Source organism: Phaethon aethereus, assembly GCF_964289735.1.
Source record: "Phaethon aethereus genome assembly, chromosome: W".
NCBI classification, from domain to species: domain Eukaryota; kingdom Metazoa; phylum Chordata; class Aves; order Phaethontiformes; family Phaethontidae; genus Phaethon; species Phaethon aethereus.
The window spans coordinates 38264417-38290540 of NC_138581.1; positions in this window are offsets into that span (position 1 = coordinate 38264417).

The following is a 26124-nucleotide window of genomic DNA, read 5'->3' on the forward strand; positions in this document are numbered from 1 at the left end:
CTCTCCACAGCAATCCAAGAGAGATGTAACTGGCGTCTTGGGAACGGGGCTGGGAGCCTTAAACAGCATAGATGCTGAGGTGCTTGCTAATAAACTGACCACAGTGACCAATGACCTGAAAGGGCTGAAACACCCTTTACAATCTTCTCTTTCACCTCTAGGAACTAATCAGTGGCTTTTGTCAGACATATTACCTCAGTGGGAAGGAATAGATGAGGAGGACCACCGGTTAATTATAGATGCACTTGGCACGACCCAAAATAATGTCTCTCTAGCTCTTAGTTGTATTCAAGCTCAATTGTGGATACAATCAATGGCAGCTGCAATTATACGGGAGGGTGAGGAAGGTACCTTACCTACTGAAATTTGGAAGGTGATTTGGGATAATGCCACTGAGTTTGAGAGGAAATTCCAATCCTGGTAGTGTCCAGTTAATTTCACTTACAACCCTACTGACGGTAGGGCCACGGCATTTGTATTGACCATACACAATGCTTTGGTATACACTATATATCCAATCATTGCTCTAGGGTTAAATCGCAATGGAACTATACTGTATCCGATAGAACATAGGGTATGGGCCCAGCAGAACGGGAGTAAATGGCAAACTGTTGATGTTGATGCATGTACTGTGCGTGAACAACAAAGATTTATTTGTGAGAGTAATGTCATCAAGGCCCAAGACATTTGTCTCGATACAGAACAGAACATTTGTCACTTTGAAATACATCCAGATGAAATCCCAAAGACTGTACTTGTATATATTGGTAAAGGGTGTGTTTGTATAAGAACCTCTTGTGATTCTATGTTTTTGGATGATACGACTATAAATATAAGTAATCACTCTAACATTTCTGTTTGTAATTTTACTAACATTGAGGGATGTGACTTAAACTATTCTGCTCCCATTACGGCTTACAGTCTAATTATACTTTATTCTGAGATTTGTTACCTGTCCCTATAGGAATGAATATCACTCTGGTAAAGGAACTTTTACAACACGAGGATCTGAAACAGCTGTTGAAGAAGGTTCAGGAGACTGGACAAAAAAATTTAGTTACTGTCCATCATGATGTGGAAGAAATACATCAAGTATTAGAGAGAGTAAAGATGGAGAACACAAATGGTGGGACACTCTTTTTGGGTGGTCACCAACTGCTACCGGAATTCTAAACAAAATACTACACTCTGTTGTTGTGTTGTTAATACTTATCATATTATGCTTTATTGTGACTCTTATTCTGTATATCAAGCTCTGGATTATGATGAAACGCTTAATGTATCTTACGATGTATATCTACCCTTAATTATGGCAATCCAGATGAGACTCCCAAAGAGATTTGACTTTGGAAGTCTCAAAGGGGGGGAAATGTTGAGAAATTCTTTTACCAAACAGTGATTAACTTTGAATTTAACAAGACCAATGAGTGATTAATGTGTACAGAGAAGATATCTTAACCTTGAGAATAGAAACATCCTAGCAGGAGTGCTCAAACAAGGTTGATAAGAAAGAATCGCTTGGCTGAACAACAGAATTGGCAAACATCCAAGGAGAAGAAACTATCCTCAGGAGACTTGTGACCATAAAAGGGAAAAAGGAGTAGGGGGCTAACTCCCCAAACGACCACCGACGACCACCCAAGATCCCCGCGCATGCGTAGTGTAGTTTTGCAACGCCAGCATTATGTAAATGTAGTAGATAGGCAGGGAGGTGGAGACTTCTTGGAAAAATGTGTGAATATTTATGTCTTTAAGGTATATAAAGGATGAACTTTTGTTTCAGGGCATGCACGTTAGGTGGAGCGATCCCCCATGCATCCAGCGCTGCAATAAAAGATTGCCTGCTTCTTAATGCTACATTGGTGCTAAGAAGTTTATTCCTGATTTTGGTGACAGACTGACTGGAGAGTTCAGTTTTTTATTAGATAGTAGCTTCAGAAGACTGAAGAAATGCCTACAGCTGAAAGTTTCTGAAACTGAGCTCAAAGCCAGATAGCATTTTCTTCTTATTTCCTATTAGTTTTCAGTTACAGCTATGTTCCTACACTATGATTTTTACCTTTGAAAGACTCCCATCTGTGAATTATATAAAGAACAAACTACATTATTAAAGATATCAGAAAACCTGTTCTGAAAAAAAACCAGAAATGTTCTGGATATGAAACTGGACTAGCCCTTCATCACATACACTGTGTCTACACAAGGAGGTTGGTGCATTGTCATCTGAGATATGATTTCACTGTATAATAGCAACTCTGCACTTAATCTGCCTCCCATGCAGACATTTTCTGAAGTGCTGAGGGTGTCCACGTGCAAGGGAGATATAACTTTCACAAGTAGTATAGGGTACCCAATCCAGAGATGATTTGAGCACACTACAGAGAATTAGTGTGGACTAGTTATTGCACCTTCCATATATAGACATGACCCTGATTCATCTAACCTCAGAGCACAATCCTTCACCAGATGTCACCACCTGCCTCTCATGTGCTTTGTACCTCATCCCTCTGCATGGGCATCTTTGTGTAAAGGGTGTTTATGCACTATGGCAACAAGAGTTGGAACTCTCCTTGTTTTTAAGACACACCCTAAAATGCTGTGTATTGCTCTAATTCATAAAGGAATCAGAGTTGCATCATGTCAAAGCTAAAATAACTATATCTAGGTTCCTGTAGTAAAAAAATCCTGGATTTAAAGGAATCTTTTTTTCACCCTTTTTATTCTAAGATTTTCATGCATCAAATGATCAATGGGTACTGTGCTTTTACACATTTACTTATTTACCAATAACCAACATATACTACCTCAAGAAAAGCTCAAAGGCAACTCAGACATTTTTGTATTACAGTATTGTTTCTATTTCACAGAAAGATTCTATTGTCTTTAGAGGGGAAAGATAGGTGCCTATGCTTACTATAGATATGAATTTCTTTCTTAGTTGATGCCAGCTAAACCCTACACACCTATTAAGTCAATATTTTTAATCACTGAAAGCAGCTAAAAAAACAATGCAGTGTTTTCACCAATGAATGAAAATTCAAGTTAAATAACAAGGAATACATGAGATCAACTAATCTAGCTTATTTACTGAACATGCATCAAATACAAAAGGTTTTTCTTTGTATGGTCACACTTTTGAAGATAGATGGAAGCATAAAATAGACCTTTAATTAGAAGAATGCTTATTATGTCCAAAAATACAAATAAAACTGTTAACATAACTGGGCAATTATACTTTTGAAGATACATTTGCAAATGAGCACTTTTGTAGTCTTACACTCAGCCTCCATGTCAATATTGCCTTCTGTGTTTATAAAAGCTCTGCAGCATACTCAGCAGCTCTTCAATAAAAAACATTGTGCAACCTTTTATTGTACCTACTAGGGGTTTTAAAGAGTTTTATTCATGTAAAATATTAATATACCACACAGTGATTATACGTGTCAATGTTTACTTGTCAGATACACTCTAAACAAATTTGCTTTCTTTACTAAAAGCAGTCAACAACACAGGACTAACAATGCCAGATAGCACTGCATTTCTCACTGAATTAAAATTAATTCCTAATAGGTTTGCATAAATCACTAGGAATTGCATATTTTATTTTGAATGGATTTTCCTATGACATAACATGATTTTTAAAAGCCTAATCACTTTTCTCTAAAGACATAGACTTTATATGAGATGAGAAGCAAATGCTTCACAGATTAGACAAATTGGGGGAAAAAATAAGCTAAAAGAATAAAAACTATGGTTTAGAAGGATAGCTTACTTACCAGTGCTGATGTACAACAGTTACCTGGTATACTGGGGTCTGGCTGGGATGGAGTTAACTGTCTTCATAGCAGCCCATGCGATGATGTGTTTTGGATTAATGACTAAACAGTGTTGATAACACGCCAATGTGTTGGCTACTGCTGAGCAGAGCTCACAATGTGGAGGCTTTCTCTTTTTCACACACACCCCCACCCCTCCATGAGTAGACTGTGGGGGGTATACAAGAAGTTGAGAGGAGGGACAGCCAGGACAGCTGACCCCAACTGACCAAAGGGATATTCTATACCATATGATGTCATACCTCAGCATTAAAAGCTCAAGATAAGGAGGAGAAAGGGAAGACATTCATGGTTATGGCGTATGTCTTCCCAAGGAACTGTTGTCCTGAGGCCCTGCTTTCCTGGAAATGGCTAAACATCTGCCTGTCAATGGGAAATAATGAATAAATTCCTTATTTTATTTTGCTTGCATGTGCAGCTTTTACTTCACCCGTTCAACTGTCTTTATCTCAACCCATAAATTTTCTCTTTTGCTCTTTTGATTTTCTTCCCCATTCCACTGTGGGGAGGAAGTGAGCAAGTGGCTATGTGGGTCAACCCACCATACCTGGAGGAACACCACCATCCTATTTACTAATGTAAATGTTTTTAAGTATTTCACCATGTCACAAATCTGCATTTCCTTGCCAGATTGCTCTTTGTCAAACACTGCTGAGTTGAAAGTAGCTTATTATTTTTAATCAGTCAAAATAACAAATAAAAATATATACTAGTCATTAATCAATGACCTTACTGAAATGCTTCTATCATTTCATATTTAGCCAAATTCAGTCTTTCTCTTTTTTTTAAACCTCAAGGACAAAAAAAATCTAATTTTGAAAGTTTGTTCTATGGACAAGTGTCAGTTGAATTAAACAAGAACTAGAACTTTTAGATGCAAAAGAGCATTTATGATAAGTGGACTGATAGTTTTTCTATCAGTTTAGTTTTTTGAGGCCTCTACAATGTTGTTGTCCAGTACTGTACACAAAAGACAAATTAAAGTTATAGCAGAGTGAAAATGAAGATAGGTAACCTCTAGTCTGATTTGGAATCTTTTTCTAAAGAGCCATTCAAATGTACCTTGAAGATACTGAATTATGGGGAATCCATTAGTTCCTTTAGAAAGTTGTTCTGTTGATTAATAAATCTCAGTGTTAAAAATATGCACCTTTATTTCTGTAATAACTCAGAGCAGGGTTGTATATAAACTTTACCCCCCCCCAATTAACTTCCCCCACCCTTTCTCAAACAACTTTTTTACAGCTCCCTCACATTTTCACAGGCAAGATATAGCAGAAATAGTATCTTCTTTAATCCTTTCAATAGGAGAAAGCATCCAGAGGGTGAAACAAAGGTCTGAGACAAGGAAGAAGGTTTTAACATGTAAAATCAATCAAATGTGAGTTTTGTAAATTTCCTTTTGTATGCGAGGATTGTGTAAGATAAACTACTGTGGAGAACTTCTTTTATCTTAACCAAGCAACTGGCAGGAACCGATAAGAACCAGTACAATGTTAAAATACAAGCTAAGCAAGTGGAAAGAGCCAATAAGAAAAGAGTTCCTCTGGAGGACAGACAAGTTAAGGGGACCAAGTACTGCAAGAAACCACCAGAGACCACCAGAGGACCACCGACTCATTTAACAGCACATGTGTCAGGGACATTTGAGTATGTTAAACATTTCTCGGAAATGTCATGAATATGCTAACAATTGCAATGAATATGAATGTGAATGTACTCTATATAATTCAGATGCTGGTAACACGTGGCACGCATGTTAGGAGGAGATATCCCCCATGCATCCGGCGCTGTAATAAAGATGTCTGCTTAATAACATTTTGATGTTATTAAGTTTGAATTTCTTAAGTTTGGATTTCTTTGAATCATTTGGCACCCCAGATGGGACCTCCTCTGTTCGGCTGCAGGACCCGATGAATCTGGGGCTCTCTTGGGTACCCCCAGAGATCTTTTCTGGAGAGACTCCCATTCTCAGTCGGAACACTGCGGGAACAGACAAAGACCCTCTGGTAAGAAGACATCTTTAAATCTTGCATTTGGTAAGACGATCGATTGCATTGGGGACCGTCCATAAGACGTGAAGCGAATCGCACAGGTCGGCGTATATCGGGTGGCTAGCAACCTTACAGGTACACATTTTGGGGACTTCTGTCCCCTTTGCTAGGGGATTAAATTCCCCATTTGGAGGGGCTCAGTCCCCATTTGTTAGGGGATTAAATTCCCCATTTGGAGGGGCTGCGTCCCCATTTGGAGGTCTGGTTAACTGTTATCTGACTTTTGGCTAATGCATTTCGGGTATTGATTATTGGTTTGTCATTTATTGAATTTTGGTTATTAACGGTAAAATTTACATCAGATATGGGAGGGTCACAGAGTGGTGGAATTCTAAAGAAAAGTCCATTAGGATGTGTTTTACAGCATTGGAAAGATCTGGGGGGAGTGCTGGGAAGTGTCGATAGAAAAATTTTAATTAAGTATTGTAATCAGTGGTGGCCTCTCTATAAATTAGATGATGGAGAAAAATGGCCCTTTAACGGGGCATTAAAATATAATACATTATTACAGCTAATGTTGTTCCTTTGGAGAGAGGGAAAATGGGATGAAGTGGTTTATGCAGATATGTTTTTCACTCTCTGAAATCACCCTGAATGGCAGAAAGAGTGTGGAATCAATTTAGCACCCCAGGACCCTATGGTCCTGGTGATAGAAAAAGACAAAAATAGGCGAAATGGGAAGCAAAAAAGATGTTGCTTGGCTTGTAGCATTGGACAAAGATGTTTAAAGGTTGGTTCACAGAATGAGAGATTAGAGGTTTGACCCTGATTGGGAAGATGTGGACGCAATGTTGGATGTGCTGTTTGGTGAGTCAGAAAAGCAGATAAAAGATAAAGCGGTATCTTTTTGTGAGAGCGGCCAGAGCCCAGGTACAGGCTCTGGTTTTGGCTGGAACTCTGCCGGGAACACTGGATAAGCATGTTCCGATTACCAATCCCGGTTGGGACCCTAACCAAATGGGGGCCCGGGATTTATTAGTGCGGTACAGGGAGTGGATTGCTCACGGAATACGAAATGCTGTCCCAAAATCAGTAAATTGGTATTCCTGTTTTTTGGGACGGTCGGCGGATATCAGGAGACAGTTACAGAAAAAGTGCAAGGAACAGATGTGAGAGATTTAGAGAAATTGCTGGAGACTGCTTGGCAAGTGTATCGGAATAGAGATAGTCAGAGAGTGAGTAATGGGCAAAACAATTGCCAATGCTACAGCGGCTGCTTTGCGCACCACAGGGGGCCAGGTAACCTCTCGGAACCCACCAGGAAACAACACTAATGGGAGGAGAGGAGCCAGGAGAAGTAGCGTTAAGTGCCCCATCTAGGGGAAATCAACCCCTCCCGAAAGATCAGTGTGCCTATTGTAAGCAAATGGGGCCCGAGACTGGGCAAGTCGGTGATGATTACTGACATGGAAGATAATTGACAGGGACCAGGGAAATCTTCCCTAACGGAACCCTTGGTAAAAGTTCAGCTAGGGAAAAAAGAGAAACTTGTAGAATTTTTAATGGATACTGAGAGAAGGGGTTAAGGGAATCTTAGCAGTTAATTAGTAGATAAGGTTTGAAATCTTGTTAGCTATTGCGTAAAGTAACTAAAGCAGGAGATCTGTAGTTCCTGATAAACTAACAGGAGCAAGAAGATTTGTGGCTCCTCACAAGGACAGTCCCTGATAAGAATTAGGAACTTGCCTCAAGAAACTAGCTAAAACCGACCCTGCGGTTTGAGTAAGAACCAAGGAACAACCGAGTCTGCGCAGGGACAAAAGGTTACCAGCGGTGACGAAGAGGAACCACCAACCTTCATCCCCACGACCCCCGACGACCACCACTAGGAGGCAATGCGCAAGCGCAGATGGGAGGGGTTCATGGAAATAACTTGGAGTCTTGGAACTCATTTCAATACGAAGCGGGGACAGATCATGCATATGTATAGGCATATTGCGAAACTTTATGTATATGCAACACTTTGCTGTATATATTTGAAGTGAGTGCCGCGTTGGGGTGCGCACGGTTTTTGGTGGGACTACCCCCCCGTGCTGCCCAGCGCTGAATAAACATACCTACTTTACAATCTTACAGATTGTGGAGTCTGTTTTCCGCACGTCAGTTTTGGCGAGCCAGCCAGGAGGCTCTCTGCTTAACCTCGGGATCGGCTGTGGAGCGGACGCCCCTGGGCGCGCCTCGAGCACTTTCCTCGGAGGGGACTCCGCTGCCAGCCGCTCACCGTGGGTGCAGACAACAACCTCCTGAAGCCGCGGAAGAAAACGGTATGTTTTATGAGGGGAGCCTGTAAGTCGTACGCGTGGCCGGGGCAGCTGGTAAATCGCGCAGAGACGTCTGGCGTGCAGCAGAGTCCCCGTATGGGAGGAGGGTACCCCGTAGGAGGAGGGTACCCTGTATGGGAACAAGGGGATTTGTTGACCGAAGGGGCGGCCGCTAGCGATCTTGAGGGTAGATCGAGGAAATCCGAGGTCACCGCTGCATCCCAGTGTCGGGAGCCAGGATGGACCTGCTAATGACTGGTATATAAGAAGCAGGAGAAGGGTAAGCGGACCTCCTCGCAATTGCGGTAGGGTTACTATTTTTATATATATTTGCAGCTGCTGGATGGGTGCTACCTGGAGTGATGAATGTATAAATTGAGTGCCCGGGAATTTTATGTTAAAAGTCTTTGTCTTTATGTGTGTAATGTATAGAAAGATTGTGAATACCTTTATATGTTAATAAAGGAGCGGGGCAAAGGGAATTACTCCTTCGGTGGTTTGGGCTCGAGCCTTGGAAATATTTAAACGAAGGAGCACATTGGATAAAAAGGGGAAATGAACAATTTTATCTAAGAGGATATGAGTATGAGGAGTATGTGACTCCTTGCAGGGCGGAAAGTGGCCTTAGATTGAGAACAACCTTCAGACGTTTTATAAGCCCCAGTGCTGGTGGACAAATAGGAGTAATTCCCTGTTCTGTGTGTGGAAAGGAAAATCTAATCCCGGAAATTTGGGAAGTGTGGGAAAAGAACTGGGAAGAAACCATAAAGAAGTGTAAGAAACAGCTTGCGTGGAAACTTATTGAAAAGTAATAGAAGAGGTTTGCAAAAATGGGTAACACTCAAAAGGGAGTTTTGAAGAAAAGCCCCCTAGGCTGTGTGCTTGCTCATTGGAAAGACATAGTTGGGACCAGAGGGACGGAAAATAAAAAGACCCTTATTAAGTATTGTAACCAATGGTGGCCGTTGTATAAATTGGAGAGTGAAGCTAAGTGGCCACTTAATGGATCTATAGATTATAACACTCTCTTACAATTGATGTTGTTTTTAAGGAGAGAAGGGAAGTGGGATGAAGTTTCATATGCAGGCATGTTTTTCACCCTCTGAAACCATCCGAGTAGCAAAGGGACTGTGGAATGGTGCCACCACAGGACCCTATGGTTCTCGCACTTGAGCGAGAAAATAATAAGGGACTTAAGGGTAAACCGAGGCGGTGTTGTTCGGCATGTAGTATTGGACAAAGGTGTACTAAAGTAGACAAAATTCACCAGGCACCAGAACAAGATCTAACTGATTTGTTTACGCCTCCCCCTCGACCACAGGAACAGGATGCGGACTCGGACGAAAACTCCACTCCCCTGGACGGTCCCATATCTTCCCGCACAAGGAAGAAAACTGCCTCTAGGACTGTCCCTACAGCTTTACAAGCCCCTCTCCAAGAGTCAGTGGGACCTGATGGAGGAACAATGATGATTAAGGTGCCCTTTTCCACCAGTGATCTAGGAGAATGGAGAAAAGTTTCAAGGGACTATAGAAGTGACCCGAGGTTACAGGAATATCAAGAATGGATTTTGAAGGGAATGGAAAGGGCTATTCCCAAAACCATAAATTGGTCAGCTCTATATGCAGTTAAACAAGGTCCTTCCGAGTCCCCATCCGAGTTCCTGGATCGACTGAGGGATGTAATGCGCTGTAGCACACCACTGGATCCTGGGTCAGAGGTAGGAATACAACAAATAGTCTCCCTGTTCTTGGGTCAGTCCACGGGGGACATTAGGCGCAAACTCCAGAAGCTGCGCCCTACAGAAGGTAGAAATCTGGAAGTGTTGCTGGATGAAGCGTGGAGAGTATTTAGTAATAGAGAGGAAGAATATAGACAAGGGCAAAGAAGAATGATAGCAGTTGTCAGGGAAGAGGAGGAAAGGAGGCCTAGATGAGAACCGTCTCGATTAGGTAAGGATCAATGTGCATTGTGTAAGAAATTTGGTCATTGGAAAGGAGAATGTCCAAGAAACAAGGAAAAGAGGCGAAGCCACCAGACAGGAAGAATAGTAGCCCATGTGAAAGAGGATTGACAGGGACCTGGGGAATCTACCCTAGCAGATCCACTGGTTATAATGAGGCTAGGGAAGGAACAACAAGAAGTAGAATTTTTGGTTGACACAGGGGCAACATATTCGGTTTTGAATCAAGCTTTAATGCCCCTGGGGAACGACTACACCATGGTAAAAGGGGCAACCGGCCGAAGTGAAAAGGCATATTTTTGTAAGCCTTTGAAGTATAAATTGGGAAAACAATGGAGTATCCACAAATTCCTGTATATGCCCAACTCCCCAAAGCCACTTTTGGGAAGAGATTTGTTGGAACAATTAGGTGCAAAAATTGTATTTGAAAAAGGAAAAATTATTCTAGATGTAAAAGATCAGCAATATATTCAGATCCTGAGTTTAATTTTAACCAGTCCTTTCGTAGAAGGAAAGATTAGGGAGGAAATTTTAAACCAGGTATATCCTGGGGTATGGGCCACTGGTGTACCTGGAAGAGCGAAGAATGCACTACCTGTTGAAGTTAGACTCAAAGAAGGCCGTCAACTGGCAAGAGTTAAGCAATATCCCCTAAAGAAGGAAGATAAGGAAGGAATTCGGCCAGTGACTGAAAAATTGTTACAAATAGGATTACTGAAAGAGTGTGAGTCTGATTTCAACACCCCTATATTATCTGTTCGTAAGCCTGACAGGTTGTACAGTGTGGTCCAGGATCTATGGGCCATAAATAAAATAACTGAGGACCTTTACCCCGTAGTGGCAAATCCATATACCCTGTTGACTGTATTAACACCTGAACTAACTTGGTTTACTGTTTTAGATCTGAAGGATGCCTTCTTTTGCCTCCCTCTCCATGAAGCCAGCCAAAAATTATTTGCATTCGAATGAGAAAACCCCAAAAGTGGTCGCAAGACTCAGCTCACTTGGACGGTGTTGCCACAAGGATTTAAGAACAGTCCTACCATCTTTGGCAATCAGCTCGCAAAAGACTTGGAATCTTGGGAAATACTGTCTGAAAAAGGGAAACTGTTACAATATGTGGATGATATTCTGATCACCACCAAAACAGAGGACGATTGTATGATCTGGACGGTGAGTCTACTAAATTTTTTGGGGCTTCAAGGGTACTGGGTGTCTAAGAAGAAGGCCCAAGTAATGCAGCAGAAAGTGATTTATTTGGGCTGCGAAATCAGTGCTGGACAGAGAACTTTGGGACAGGCCCGCAAAGAAGCAATATGCCAAACTCCGAGACCTCAGACAGTAAAAGAGTTACGAACTTTCCTGGGAATGACTGGGTGGTGCCGGCTGTGGATATATAACTATGGACTGCTTGTTAAACCATTGTATGCATTAACAACCACTGAACAGAAATACCTTAAATGGGGCAGAGACCACACGAGCCTTTGAGCTACTAAAGAAAGCTTTGGTGTCGGCTCCGGCCTTAGAGCTCCCAGACGTGAGTAAACCGTTTTTTTCTCTTTTCCCACGAGAAACAGGGAATTGCTCTGGGAATATTAGCACAAGATCTGGGCCCCTATCTACGAGCAGTTGCCTACTTTTCCAAACAGACGCAACTGCAAAGGATTGGCCTGGATGCTTGAGAGCAATTGCAGCTGTAATATTGAATATACAAGAAGCCCGAAAATTTACTCTGGGCCAGAAGATGGCTGTTATAGTGTCTCATACAGTGTCCGCAGTGCTGGAAGCGAAGGGTGGGCACTGGCTTTCTCCACAAAGATTCCTGAGATATCAGGCTATACTGGTAGAACAGGATGATGTGGAGATCATAGTTACTAACATTGTCAACCCAGCTTCTTTCCTAGTGGAAACACGGGAGAACCAGCGCATCATGACTGTTTGGAGACTATTGAAACAACGTACGCAAGCCAACCAGATCTAAAAGACAGCCCTATGGAAAGCGGAGAAAACTGGTTCACAGATGGAAGCAGCTATGTCCTGAGTGGTAAAAGACACGCGGGATATGCCATTACCACTAGTCAAGAAATAATAGACCTTTGCCCATAAATACCTCTGCACAGAAAGCAGAAAAAATTGCTCTGACCCGAGCCTTGGAACTGGCTCAAGGCAAAGTTGTGAATATTTATACAGGCTCAAGATATGCCTTCGGAGTTGTGCACGTGCATGGAACAATCTAGAAAGAAAAAGGGTTATTGAGCTCTCAAGGGAAAACTATTAAGCATGCAAAAGAGATTTTGAGACTGTTGGAAGCAGTCCAACTTCCTGAGAAGGTGGCGATTATGCATATTAAGGCACACCAGAAAGTGAGCTCGGAATTGGAGAGAAGAAATGAGCTGGCAGACAGAGAGGCAAAACAGGTAGCTAAAACAGAGATAAAAACAGAAGGGGCTTTAGTCCCTGACGGGCAAATCTCCCTAGAAGGTAAGCCAAAATATACCAAGGAAGATCAAAAACTTATCACAGATCTGGAAGGGTCATATAACGAAGAAGGGTGGGCTTATGCCCCACAAGGAAAACTAGTTATTCCTTCCTGCCTAATATGGCATTTGGTAAGGGAAGAACATAGGAAAAGGCATTGGGGGATGGAGGCTCTATATAAACACTTAATTAGAGAAATTATGGCCAGAAATTTATATACTGTGGTGAGACAGGTAACTCAACAATGTGATCTTTGCCTCCAAACTACTCCCAAGAATACCCCCAAGCCAGAAATGGGCCAGATTGGGAAAGGCAATGGGCCTGGGCAACAATGACAGATTGATTTTACAGAACTTCCAAGAAAAGGAGGGTATCGATATTTATTGGTGTTAACTGATACCTTTTCAGGTTGGCCAGAGGCATTCCCAACCAGAACAGCTAAAGCTCGGGAGGTAGCTAAAGCATTGGTACAAGAGATAATACCACGTTTTGGAGTTCCAGCAACTATATCCTCTGACAGAGGACCACATTTTGTCTCTATTGATCCAGCATTTCAGTTACTTAATTATACTGGCCTCCCGGTTCCGCTAGGGACAGGGTGGTACTGGTTGTGTGGTACAGCAGCTCGGAAAACATTACCTCTGGGGTGGCGGGGAGCATGTACTTTGGACACCCTGGTCCCCAACATCACTATTATTGATAAAACAACACAGAATCCCGCGAGAAGAAAATGGAGGCCACTTTAATCACAAACTGAAGGATGAGTAACCCCTTAATAGAAAAGCCGACAAGCTATCATAGCTTTGTGCGGTGGCTAATCCCATTTCTGGGGGTTAGCAAGTTAGAAAAAGGCTATAATAAACATCTCGGCTGTAATAGAGGTAATCGAGAATAAAACTATAGATGCCATCAGGACACTCCAAGAAGAAACTACTAGTTTATTGAAAATAGTATCACAAAATCGTATAGCTCTAGATTTATTATTAGCCTCACAGGGAGGGGTGTGCACAGTAATCAATGTCAGCTGTTGCATGTATGTAGACCAAAGTGGGCGAATATCTGCTGACTTACAGGAGATCAGAGAACAAGCAAAAATCCTACGTGAAGTAACTCAAGATGACACCTTTTGGGGGTTTTCTGAGCCGTGGGAAAGGTTAACCTCTTGGTTACCAAACCTATCATAGTCAAAACAATTATTTGTTACTCTAAGAATTATTGTGGTTCTATCCATAGCGCTTTGTGTTATAGTTCGATGTGCCCTGTGGTGTTTTCGGAACACAGGGGGCTCCTACAGCGAATGGAAGAGGAACCAGTTATGACGCAGGCTTGAGTCTAACTAGTATTTTGAAAAGATGCTGGATAAGGAAACACTGTATTAGAAACAGGCATAGTAAAAGAATTTACTAACTTCTAAGAAAAGGGGGGACTGAGAGAAGGGGTTAAGGGAATCTTAGCAGTTAATTAGTAGATAAGGTTTGAAATCTTGTTAGCTATTGCGTAAAGTAACTAAAGCAGGAGATCTGTAGTTCCTGATAAACTAACAGGAGCAAGAAGATTTGTGGCTCCTCACAAGGACAGTCCCTGATAAGAATTAGGAACTTGCCTCAAGAAACTAGCTAAAACCGACCCTGCGGTTTGAGTAAGAACCAAGGAACAACCGAGTCTGCGCAGGGACAAAAGGTTACCAGCGGTGACGAAGAGGAACCACCAACCTTCATCCCCACGACCCCCGACGACCACCACTAGGAGGCAATGCGCAAGCGCAGATGGGAGGGGTTCATGGAAATAACTTGGAGTCTTGGAACTCATTTCAATACGAAGCGGGGACAGATCATGCATATGTATAGGCATATTGTGAAACTTTATGTATATGCAACACTTTGCTGTATATATTTGAAGTGAGTGCCGCGTTGGGGTGCGCACGGTTTTTGGTGGGACTACCCCCCCGTGCTGCCCAGCGCTGAATAAACATACCTACTTTACAATCTTACAGATTGTGGAGTCTGTTTTCCGCACGTCAATACAGGTGCCACATTTTCAGTATTAAATCAGACTTTATTACCTGTAAGTAAGCAAACTGTTAATATTGTGGGAGCATCTGGACAGGCTGAGGTGGTGTTCTTTCTGAATCCACTAAAATTCAAAATTGGGAAAAGTGTAGGGATTCATAAATTCCTCTACCTGCCTGAGGCTCCTAAACCACTTTTGGGAAGGATCTTATTAGAACAATTGAATGCTGAAATAGGATTTAGAGATGGAGAAATTGAATTTAAAATACCTAAAAGGGGAAGATAGAGAAGGAATAAAAGGGATAATAAATGACTTTTTACAGTTCAGGTTATTGATAGAATGTGAATTTGAATACAACACTCCTATCTTGCCAGTGAAAAAAGCCAGACGGGAAAAGTTACCGTTTAATGCAAGATTTAAGAGCCATAAACAATGGAGTTGATGACTTACATCCTGTGGTGGCAAATACATATACACTACTTGACTAGGTTAAAAGAAACTCAAAACTGGTTTACTGTTTTGGATCTAAAGGATCCCTTTTTCTGTTTACTGCTTGCCAAAGAGAGACAGAGAATTTTTGCATTTGAATGGGAGAATCCCAATACCAGGAGAAGAACCCAGTTAACTTGGACAGTGTTACCACAAGGGTTCAAAAATAGCCCGACAATTTTTGGGAACCAATTAGCTTGGGAGCTTGAAGGATGGAATCCACCATCTCCAAATGGGACATTATTACAATATGTAGATGATTTATTAGTTGCTACGACAACTGAGGAAGAATGTTTTCAATGGACTATTAGTTTGCTGAATTTCCTGGGACTGAGTGGTTGCAGAGTATCTCAGCAGAAAGCCCAGTTGATCCAGACACAGGTAACCTACCTTGGATACAGGATTTCGAAAGGACGAGAGCTAGGAACAGAGCAAAAGGAAGCCATCTGCCAAACACCAAAGCCAACTACGGCAAAAGAATTGCGGACCTTCCTTGGGACGACAGGTTGGTGCAGATTATGGATTTATAATTACAGAATATTGGTGAAACCCTTGTATGGTTTGTTGAAAGGAAGCCCTTCACTGTTAGCTTGGACTGGAGAAGCAGAAAGAGCCTTTAAATTATTAAAAGCTGAATTAATGAGAGCACCAGCCCTCGGACTTCCCGATGTGTCCAAACCATTTTGGCTCTTTTCACATGAAAATACAAGGCATTGCTTTGGGCATATTGGCGCAGAGATCGGGGCCATATAAGCGGGCAGTTGCATACCTCTCTAAGCAGTTAGTTAGATGAAGTAAGCCAAGGTTGGCCCAGTTGTTTGAGAGCCGTAGCAGCGGTAGTGCTTAACATTGAAGAAGCTCGCAAATTTACCATGGGCCAGAAGATAACTGTGTTGGTGTCACACACAGTTTCAACAGTGCTGGAACAGAAGGGAGCCCATTGGTTATCATCCTCCCAGTTCCTGAAATATCAGGCCCTTTTAGCTGAACAGGACGATGTCAATATAGTAACAACTAATATTGTGAATCCAGCATCTTTTCTCAGCGGTGAAGTTACCGAACCAGTAGTCCATGACTGTCTGGAGATAATGGAATCGGTTTATTCCAGTCAACCTGACTTAAAGGAAGAACCGCTGGAGGACGCCGAAGATAATCTGTTCACCGATGGAAGCAGTTTTGTGAGACAAGGACATCGTAAGGCTGGTTACGCGGTAACCACTACTTGTAAGGTAATTGAAGCTAACCCTCTACCTGCAGGAACATCGGCTCAAAAGGCAGAAATTATTGCCTTAATCCGAGCACTGGAAATTTCAAAAGGAAAAAGGGTCAACATATGGACAGACTCCAAATATGCCTTTGGAGTGGTACATGCTCATGGAGCTATTTGGAAAGAAAGAGGGCTGCTGACTGCTCAAGGAAAGCAAGTGAAACATGCTAAAGAGATCTTACAATTGCTGAATGCCGTGCAACTACCGAAGAAGGTTGCAATTATGCATTGTAGGGGACACCAAAAGGGCAACACTGATCCAGAGGTTGGAAACAAATTGGCGGATTATGAGGCTAAGCTGGCAGCAGAATGGACAGAAATTGTAAAAATTTTTTCTTTGATCCCTGATGGTAAATTCAGTATAATAGAGAATGAAAAATTAGAATACTCTAAAGAGGATAAAGTTATGATAGAGGATCTAGGAGGAAAGGAAAATCAGCAAACAGGAATATATTCAATACCAAATGGTAGAATAATAGTGCCTTATAACATTTTATGGAAACTCCTACGGGAAGAACATAATAAAACCCATTGGGGAGCAGATGCATTGTATAAATATTTAAATCAAAAATAGTGAGTCAAAATTTATATACTACAGTGAAACAAGTTATCCAGAGGTGTGAAAGATGTTTGAAAAACAATCCGAATACCACGCATAAGATACAAATTGGGAGTATTGGAAAGGGAAATGTGCCCGGACAACAATGGCAAATAGACTTTTCTGAACTCCCAAGAAAAGGGGGGTTTCGGCATTTGTTAGTATACTAACACTAATTTATCTAGTGGAACTTTCAAGCATACCTCCTGGCCAGTACCCAAAGGCAAAGGATGGTTTTGGTTGTGTGGGACATACGCCAGGAAAAGCCTCCCTTCTAATTGGATGGGTCTATGTACATTAGGGGCAGTTGTACCCAAGGACACAATTTTAAATCTGGATTCGAAATACTTTAACACGCCTTCCCAGAAGTCTTCAAAAGCCCCTTGCACAAAGGCCGAGTGCTTTTCATAGCTTTGTAAGATGGTTCTTACCATGGTTAGGAGTCAGTGAATTAGAAAAACCAAGAGTAAACATCTCTGCTGTATTGGAAAGTATTGAGAACCGAACTATTGACGCAATTCAAGGTTTGCAAGCTGAAGTTGATGATAGTTTATCACAGCTAACATTACAAAACAGAATGGCATTGGATTTATTATTGGTCTCACAGGGAGGTGTTTGTACCATCATAAACACTAGCTGTTGCACGTATGTGGATCAAAGCCGTAGGATATCTACTGATTTGGAAGAAATTTGGAAACAGACTAAGGTATTACATGGAGCGACTTTAGACGACACCTCTTGGGGATTTGAAGAAGTTTGGAACAAATTAACCTCTTGGTTACCAAATTTTAAATGGATTAAAGGATTGTTTGTGTTTGTATTAATTGGAAGCCTATTTGTTTTGTGTACTTGTTGTATAATTCTGTCGTGGTTTAGCCCCAGTCGGCAACTAAGCACCACGCAGCCGCTCGCTCACTCTCCCTCCCACAGCGGGACGGGGGAGAGAATTAGGAAAAACCTCGTGGGTTGAGATAAACACGGTTTAATAGGACAGAAAGAAAGAAGGGAACAATAATGATAATACCAACAAAGGAATGTATAAGAACAAGTGATGCCCAATACAGAAATTGCTCACCACCCCGTGATCGACAGCCCGTCCCCGAGCAGCGATTTTCGCCCCCCCGGCCAACTCCAGTTTATGTACTGGGCATGACGTCGTATGGTAGGGAATATCTCTTTGGCCAGTCTGGGTCAGCTGTCCCGGCTGTGTCCCCTCCCAGCTCCCCGTGCACCCCTAGCCTGCTCGCTGGCAGGCCAGCACAAGAAGCTGGACTGTCCTTGACGGCTCAGCAACAACCCAAAATATCAGCACATTATCAACAGTTCCTCATCCCAAATCCAAAACACAGTCTCACACTAGCTTCTGTGAGGAAAACCAGCTCTATCCTGGCTGAAACCAGGACAGTATCCACCCCTTATTCCATACCATTTACGTCATGCCCAGGTCCTATACTTTTCAATACATTCCAATTATTCATTATTACTCTTCCTGTCCTTTAATATATACACACAGATATCACTCTCTTAGTCCATGGGCCATCACTTAAAATGTCTATGGAGTTCAGTCAGTCCATGACTCTGGGCTTCATCCATCATAGCAGTCTCTCAGGGCAGGGGAGATGGTATGTGGTGTTGGATTGTCATCTGGCACGGTCCATGTCCATGATCTGCAGGTCGAAGGTGTCGATCTCGAGGGATTTGTTGGGCGCAAGCTGCTGAAGCCAGTTCTGGTTTCATCACTGCTGCACGTTGCTTGGTTTCAGTGAAGCTCATTCTTCATCAGTCTGGGTGATTCTTACTATAATACCATTGATATGGTAGATAGCAGCCATAGTAGTAATGTCATTCTGAACAATTAACATAATACAATTCAAATCATTGACTGTTTTCACCCAAAATCAAGTCTCCTTGAGGTACACATCGGACTTCCCCATCCTTCCGCATTACCCACCAAGTGCACCCAGGTCCCTGGGCAAAGGCAATCCCACAAATGGGTTTGCCTTTTCCTAATGCAGGAGTAACCCAGACTGTCTTCCCCAGCATGTTTCTCACATGCACCACAGGGACTTTATCCCCTTCTACAGTACGTAGAAGTTTTGATTGGGCAGGGCCGGCTCTATTAGTAGATCCCCTAGTGTTGACTAACCAGGTGGCTTTGGCTAAATGTTTATCCCAATTTTTGAATGTCCCATCACCCATTGCTCTCAGTGTAGTCTTTAACAGTCCGTTGTATCGTTCAATTTTTCCGGAAGCTGGTGCATGATAGGGGATATGATACACCCACTCAATGCCGTGCTCTTTGGCCCAGGTGTCTATGAGGTTGTTTCGGAAATGAGTCCCATTGTCTGACTCAATTCTTTCGGGGGTGCCATGTCGCCATAAGACTTGCTTTTCAAGGCCCAGGATAGTGTTCCGGGCGGTGGCATGGGGCACAGGGTATGTTTCCAGCCATCCGGTGGTTGCTTCCACCATGGTAAGCACATAGCGCTTGCCTTGGCGAGTTTGTGGAAGTGTGATATAGTCAATCTGCCAGGCCTCCCCATATTTATATTTCAACCATCGTCCTTCATACCAGAGAGGCTTTAACCGCTTGGCTTGTTTGATCGCAGCACACGTTTCACATTCATGGATAACCTGTGCAATAGCATCCATGGTCAGGTCCACCCCTCGATCCCGAGCCCATCTATATGTTGCATCTCTTCCCTGATGGCCTGAGGTGTCATGGGCCCACCGAGCTATAAATAATTCACCCTTATGTTGCCAGTCCAGATCCACCTGAGCCACTTCAATCTTAGCAGCCTGATCCACCTGATGGTTGTTTTGATGTTCTTCGGTGGCCCGACTCTTGGGTACGTGAGCATCTACGTGACGTACTTTTATGACGAGATTCTCTAGTCGGGCAGCAATATCTTGCCACAATTCAGCAGCCCAGATGGGCTTGCCTCTGCGTTGCCAGTTGCTCTGCTTCCATTGCTGCAGCCACCCCCATAGAGCATTTGCCACCATCCATGAGTCAGTATAAAGATAGAGTACTGGCCATTTTTCTCGTTCAGCAATATCTAAAGCCAGCTGGATGGCTTTCACCTCCGCAAACTGACTTGATTCACCTTGTCCTTCAGCCACTTCTGCAACTCGTCGTATAGGGCTCCATACAGCAGCTTTCCACCTTCGATGTTTGCCTACAATACGACAGGACCCATCAGTAAACAGGGCATATTGCCTTTCGTTCTCTGGCAGTTCATTATATGGTGGAGCCTCTTCAGCACGCGCCACCTCCTCTTCCGGTGATATTCCAAAATCTTTGCCTTCTGGCCAGTCCATGATCACTTCCAAGATTTCCGGGCGATTAAGATTTCCTATTCGAGCCCGCTGTGTAATAAGCGCGACCCACTTACTCCACGTAGCATCAGTCGCATGATGTGTAGAGGGGACCCTCCCTTTGAACATCCAGCCCAGCACCGGCAGTCGGGGTGCCAGGAGGAGCTGTGCTTCAGTACCAACCACTTCTGAGGCAGCTCGAACTCCTTCATATGCCGCCAATATCTCCTTTTCAGTTGGAGTATAGCGGGACTCAGATCCCCTATATCCTCGACTCCAAAACCCTAGAGGTCGACCTCGAGTCTCTCCTGGTGCCTTCTGCCAGAGACTCCAGGTAGGGCCATTCTCCCCGGCTGCCGTGTAGAGCACATTTTTAACATCTTGTCCTGCTCGGACTGGCCCGAGGGCTACGGCATGAACTATCTCCTGTTTGATTTGTTCGAAGGCTTGTCGTTGCTCAGGGCCCCATTTAAAATCGTTCTTCTTCCGGGTCACTTGATAAAGAGGGCTTACAATCAGACTGTAATTTGCAATATGCATTCTCCAGAAACCCACAACACCCAGAAATGCTTGTGTTTCTCTTTTGCTAGTTGGTGGAGACATAGCTGTTATTTTGTTGATCACATCCGTTGGGATCTGTCGACGTCCATCTTGCCATTTTATTCCTAAAAACTGGATCTCTTGTGCAGGTCCCTTGACTTTACTTTGCTTTATAGCAAAACCAGCTTTCAGAAGGACTTGAATTATTTTCTTCCCTTTCTCGAAAACTTCTTCTGCTGTGTTGCCCCATACGATGATGTCATCAATGTATTGCAGATGCTCTGGAGCTTCACCCTGTTCCAGTGCAGTTTGTATCAGCCCATGGCAAATGGTAGGGCTGTGTTTCCACCCCTGGGGAAGTCGATTCCAGGTGTATTGGACACCTCTCCAAGTGAAAGCAAACTGTGGCCTGCACTCTGCTGCCAAAGGGATCGAGAAAAACGCGTTAGCAGTATCAATGGTGGCGTACCACTTGGCTGCCTTTGACTCCAGTTCATATTGAAGTTCTAGCATGTCCGGCACAGCAGCGCTCAGTGGCGGCGTGACTTCATTCAGGCCACGATAGTCTACTGTCAGTCTCCACTCTCCATTAGACTTTCGCACTGGCCATATGGGGCTGTTGAAGGGTGAGTGAGTCTTGCTGATCACTCCTTGGCTCTCCAGCCGACGAATCAGCTCATGGATGGGGATCAGGGAGTCTCTGTTGGTGCGATATTGCCGCCGGTGCACTGTTGTGGTAGCGATCGGCACCTGTTGTTCTTTGACCCTGAGCAACCCCACCACAGAAGGGTCCTCTGAGAGACCAGGCAAGGTGGACAGCTGTTTAATTTCTTCCGTCTCCAAGGCAGCTATACCAAAAGCCCACCGGTACCCTTTTGGGTCCTTGAAATACCCTCTGCTGAGGTAGTCTATGCCCAGGATGCACGGAGCCTCCGGGCCAGTCACAATGGGGTGCTTCTGCCACTCATTCCCAGTTAGGCTCACTTCAGCCTCCAGTACAGTCAGCTGTTGGGATCCCCCTGTCACTCCAGAAATACAGATGGGCTCTGCCCCTATATGGCTTGATGGCATCAGGGTACATTGTGCACCGGTGTCCACTAAAGCCTTATATTCCTGTGGGTCTGACGTGCCAGGCCATCTAATCCACACAGTCCAATAAACTCGGTTGTCCCTCTCCTCCGCCTGGCTGGAGGCAGGGCCCCTCTAATCCTGCTCATAGTACTCGTTACCCACTTCTTGTAAATAGGAATCAGAAGTCCCTTCAAGAGGATCAGAGGTGAGATCAGCTCTTCTATTCTTTCTGGGAAGCTGCCCACTGGAAAGTGGAGCGACGATTTTCCTCGAGGAACCTGAACCCCCTTTTGTAATTGTTTTTCCTTGCAGCTCGCGTATTCGTGCCTCTAGGGTCGAGGTAGGTTTTCCATCCCACCTCCTCATGTCCTCTCCGTAGTCACGCAATTGAAACCACAGGGTGGCTCGTGGTGTGTATCCTCTATATCTTCTCTCTTGAACAGAAGAGCGCTTACTCCTAATGGCTGAGACACTGGTCCGTATGGGTGGAGGGTAGGGCATATCCTCTTTGAATTGCCGGAACTCTCGGGACAGTTTCTCTATAGCAGAGACGCAGGCCCGTAGGGAGGAAGAGAGACTTTCTTCGTATTGCCGGAGTTGGCCAGCCAATTCATCCACCGTTGGTCTCTCTCCGTCCTTCCAGGCCATTACTGCTAATGAGTTGGCATATGATGATGGTGCACTCCGTACAAACTTCCGCCACATAGGTTGCGTGCAATTGACTTCATCTGGATCTTTGGATGATTGTCCATTGTCCAAGTCACCATAAATCACTTCCAGCACCGCTAGCTCCCTCAGGTACTGGATACCTTTCTCCATGGTGGTCCACTTGCCTGGGTGACATAGAACATCTTCCTTGAAGGGATACCTTTCCTTCACACCCGACAGGAGTCGTCTCCAGAGGCTGAGGACTTGTGCACCTTTTCCAATTGCTTTGTCAATGCCCCCTTCCCTAGAAAGGGATCCCAGCTGCTTGGCTTCCCTACCCTCTAATTCCAGGCTACTGGCCCCATTATCCCAGCATCGGAGCAGCCAGGTGACAATGTGCTCACCTGGACGACGGCTGAAATCCTTTCGCATATCTCGCAATTCACTCAGGGATAGAGATCGGGTAGTTACCGTCTCTTTTATAAGTTCTTCCTCTTCCTCCTCTTCAAGCGATGACTCGCTCTCTTCCCTCTTCCGTGCTTGTGATGGCCCTGCTTCAGAGCACTCTGCCTCCTCACTCTCTTCCTCTGGCTCCTTCTTAGCAGGATCTTCCTCCTCCCTTACTAAACGAGCTGACTTCCGCTTCCAAGATTTCTTCTTTTGTACAGGGGCAACTGATACCGGGATGGGCTGGTCCTCTGGTTCAGCTGCAACAGTCTGAGTAGCTACAGTGCCCGCCGTGGGGGTTGGAGTAGTGGCAGTGCCCGCCGTGGGGGTTGGAGTAGTGGCAGTGCCTGCCACAGGGGTTGGAGTAGTCACAGTGCCTGCCACATTGCCATCAGACCCAGAGAGCCCCTCTCCCCTTTGCACAGTGTTAAATAGGGTTCGGTAGGCATGGGCCAGGCCCCAGCACATGGCAATGATTTGTGTCTCCTTGGAGCTGCCAGGCTGACAGCATACTTCTTCCAGATATTCTGCTAGTTTATCAGGATTCTGCACTTGTTCGGGAGTGAAGCTCCAAAACACCGGAGGTGCCCACCGCCCCAGGCATTTGCCCATGCTGTTCCACACACCCTGCCATTCATAACTATCCAGCCTTGGGGCAGATCTCCGGGTGATATTCTTAAATTGCTTGCCAACCTTAGACAAAACTGAAACCATGTTCCCCAGAAGTAGCAATAGAGGTATTTTAACCAGCCAAGGGTGTTCAAAATACTGAAAAATTATTGTGATGAAGGAGGAAATGTTATGATAGAGGGTATCAAAGGTACCATTCTGCATTTCCTCCATAAAAAACCTTTCAGAGGCAGAAGTATAATTGCTAATCGTCTCCACAAGACTGTAGCCAAAATACAGTAACGGCTTTAGTACAGAGCTCAGATGATACCACATTAAGCTCAAGGTCAGTGCTCTAAAAACAAAATTCACAGGCGAGACATTACTAATCATTGCAGAGTACAGCAGCCCGCAGAAACCAACACCGATCCTTAACATGTACAGCAAAGACGAGAGCATGATGCAAATCAAACTGATATTGTGACCTGCAACCGTTATTATCTCAAGCCTCGGGCCCCACGTTGGGCGCCAAAAAGGACTGTCGTGGTTTAGCCCCAGTCGGCAACTAAGCACCACGCAGCCGCTCGCTCACTCTCCCTCCCACAGCGGGACGGGGGAGAGAATTAGGAAAAACCTCGTGGGTTGAGATAAACACGGTTTAATAGGACAGAAAGAAAGAAGGGAACAATAATGATAATACCAACAAAGGAATGTATAAGAACAAGTGATGCCCAATACAGAAATTGCTCACCACCCCGTGATCGACAGCCCGTCCCCGAGCAGCGATTTTCGCCCCCCCGGCCAACTCCAGTTTATGTACTGGGCATGACGTCGTATGGTAGGGAATATCTCTTTGGCCAGTCTGGGTCAGCTGTCCCGGCTGTGTCCCCTCCCAGCTCCCCGTGCACCCCCAGCCTGCTCGCTGGCAGGCCAGCACAAGAAGCTGGACTGTCCTTGACGGCTCAGCAACAACCCAAAACATCAGCACATTATCAACAGTTCCTCATCCCAAATCCAAAACACAGTCTCACACTAGCTTCTGTGAGGAAAACCAGCTCTATCCTGGCTGAAACCAGGACAAATTCGATGTTCAATGTGGTGTTGTCAAAAGAATATGAATGATTATGCTACCTGGAGGAAAAATAAGATCAAGCATGAAGTCACAACAGGGAAGTACTTTAATCGACAGACAGATGATAATGGTATGTTATGAGGGATTGCAAAAGAATTCGCAAGGATGGTAGAAAAGGGGGGATAGAAACAAAGGTCTGAGACAAGGAAGAAGGTTTTAACATGTAAAATCAATCAAATGTGAGTTTTGTAAATTTCCTTTTGTATGCGAGGATTGTGTAAGATAAACTACTGTGGAGAACTTCTTTTATCTTAACCAAGCAACTGGCAGGAACCGATAAGAACCAGTACAATGTTAAAATACAAGCTAAGCAAGTGGAAAGAGCCAATAAGAAAAGAGTTCCTCTGGAGGACAGACAAGTTAAGGGGACCAAGTACTGCAAGAAACCACCAGAGACCACCAGAGGACCACCGACTCATTTAACAGCACATGCGTCAGGGACATTTGAGTATGTTAAACATTTCTCGGAAATGTCATGAATATGCTAACAATTGCAATGAATATGAATGTGAATGTACTCTATATAATTCAGATGCTGGTAACACGTGGCACGCATGTTAGGAGGAGATATCCCCCATGCGTCTGGCGCTGTAATAAAGATGTCTGCTTAATAACATTTTGATGTTATTAAGTTTGAATTTCTTAAGTTTGGATTTCTTTGAATCAAGGGGAAAAGTCATAGAACACCTGCCTTTTACTATTGTTTTCATTATGTATGGTATTCCAAGATGACAATCAAAATATTCTGTTGTGGTTTTTTTATTATTAAATTAATCAATGTTTGATAGAAACTTTTCCTACTTTACAGTTTACTTTGAGGTTTTTTCCATCCATATATTCTTGTTTCAAATACTTGTTAACGAAAAAAATCAATCTTGTCTATGTATCTAGCTTCTGTAGGATAATCTATCTGGTAGAGCTCAACACTTAAGAATGGAATAAAGATATTGGGGGAAAGGAGGAGTCAGTAATTTAGAAAAAGTGAACCACAAGCCAGTAAACATCTCCCTCCCATTAACTCAAGAAACTTGTGCTATTTGCTGTTAAGTTGATATTTGTTAAGTTGATATTAGCTAGAGTTCTGTGTACTTTTCATCCTATCATAGAATCATAGAATCTTTGGGTTGGAAGGGACCTTTAAAGGTCATCTATTCCAACTGCCCTGCAATAAGCAGGGACATCATCAATTAGATCAGGTTGCTCAGAGCTTTGTCCAACCTCACCTTGAAGGTTTCAAGGGATGGGGCATCTACCACCTCTCTGGGCAACCTGTTCATGTTTTACCACCCTCATTGTGAAAAATATCTAGTCTCTTGTTTTAATAAATAATTTAAATTTTCCCTAAGTCAAGTATGGTTTTTCCCATGACAGTAACTGGTAAGTGATCTGTCTTTATCTCAATC